This window comes from Pseudochaenichthys georgianus, chromosome 13, assembly GCF_902827115.2.
Source record: "Pseudochaenichthys georgianus chromosome 13, fPseGeo1.2, whole genome shotgun sequence".
Taxonomy (NCBI): Eukaryota; Metazoa; Chordata; class Actinopteri; order Perciformes; family Channichthyidae; genus Pseudochaenichthys; species Pseudochaenichthys georgianus.
The window spans coordinates 22,380,223-22,382,402 of NC_047515.1; positions in this window are offsets into that span (position 1 = coordinate 22,380,223).

Genomic DNA, 2,180 nt, shown 5'->3' on the forward strand with positions numbered 1-2,180 from the left:
TCCTTATAGAGCCCCTCCTCCAACACACACGAACGCACACATGACCAATGAGGGCACGAGATAAGTTTGTGCCCCGATGGAAGGCTGACAGGCAGGTAGGCCATCCACTCCGTTTAGCCGGGCCGGCTACTTTTTACAGTATTACGGCTTCTACAGATGACATTTTTTTATGGATTTTTTGTCAAAGCACTTCAGATATTCATTGCTATCGGGATGTTAAGAACATTCCATGGAATATAACAAAAAGTGTATCTCGAGCCGGTTTCTGAAACTTACCTACCCCACCTTTAATATCTGCCATTTTACAGGATTTTGCAAGTTATTTAAAAAAACATGATAATTACTATAACATTTAACATTTACAGTTATTTCCTGTAAAATTACGATCTTTTTTTACAGTGTATAATAGACTGCAAAACAGAGTAGAGTACTGCAGACTCCAATGAGTTGTTTATAACAGACTCACACTAACAATAGATATTGTTATGTCACTTAGCTTTAATCTCCAGTTGTAACAGATAATTAGTTACATAACATAAGTGATCAATGTCTACATACAGATGCAGTCACAGAAATTCTGGAGCATTTACATCAGAATACAAGGACAGTGACATTCATTCAGTTTAGAGTTCCATTCCAATATGTTGTATGGTTGTATATGGTTATGTATAGGTTACATAATGTAATTGGGCACATAATCCAGTATACAGTTGTAAAGATTTCAAAGGGACCCATACAGCTTTTGCAAAGCAGCTCAGTTCCACAAAATGATGTAGATTACTATGATTTTCTCTATTCCAATTTAAAGACGAGTTTTATAGAATTCTATAGAATTCTATAGAATTTAGTACAGGTTGCATCAGAAAGAAAATGTCATGCATGTTTTCTTTGAATGCTATAGATTTCTACAAATTCCTATAGATTTCTATAGATTTCTACAGATATGTCATGAGTCGGTTCTGTCCTATAGAATTCTTTAGATTGTTATAGTTTTAATTATAGAAGTTTATAGAAAAGTACACATTTATAGTATTCTACAGAATGATCTAGAGATTTCTATAGTATTCTATAGAATTCTTTAGCATGGCTTACAAATACGACTATGTTCTATAACATGCTATAGATTTCTACAAGATTCTATAGGATTCTATAGGATGTTATAGATTTTTTTGCTAAGGGGAGTTGACCAATAAGCGGAGCACTTCTTTGTGACGTAGAAAAGTATTGGAATGTGGATCCGTTTTTTTCAGATCCGTTGCAGCCCCTTTTTTAGAGATTTGGCGAAGGAGGAAAATAGAGAGGGTTGTGTTTTCTGACACTTGGTGAGTTCCCTGGAACACCGGGGACACATATTCATGTATAAAAGACGTACAAAGGTGCATTTTGCATGATAGGTCCCCTTTAAGATGATCGATGGCTACTGCCATATTTGCAAAATGTGCCTCTGAACCTTGACAAGTGCATGTTTCAGGCTTATCAATTAACAACAGGAGGGGTCACAGACATAAGACCAGCTGTTAAATAAAGCTCTTCTGACCTTAGCTGGCATGTGGCTACATATATTAATGCTGCCCATTATGGGCACAAGCAATTTTCACCCATTTATTAATTACATGTTTTAAATTTGAGTGTTTCCTATCCCCTAAACCTCCAGAGATGTACACAGTTTAATACTGGCAACTTCTTATTATGGGAAATACGAAAACGTCTTTTAAAACTACAACTCACAGTAGAGACGTGCCATAGATAGAGAACATGTTGCATATTTAATTAAGCTTTCTTAACGCTAATGTTATAATAGTCAGATTGCTCTAAAGATGGGAAGTGATATTCTATTAATGTTCACGTTCACACAGTCGGTGATTTTTGCCGGCCGTCTTTCCTGCAACGGCAGCTTTTCTGTATTTCCTTTCTCCTGTAATATGACTTGATCGCTTTAAACTCCGCACACTGAGCTCTGATTGGTCAGCAGGCAGTGCTTTCACTGAGTTGAGCTCTTAGCCTGCAACCTAACCTGCTTCGGAGCAGGATAGGTTCCAGGATAAGTCACCATGGAGATCTAGCCCGCTACAAAGTGAACCAGCTTCGTAGTACCGGAAATCCCAGAAGTTATCTTGCTAAACGAAAATCCTGCTTCATAGCCTAGTATACCCCCCTGGTTAGCCGCACAGCATAAGTTA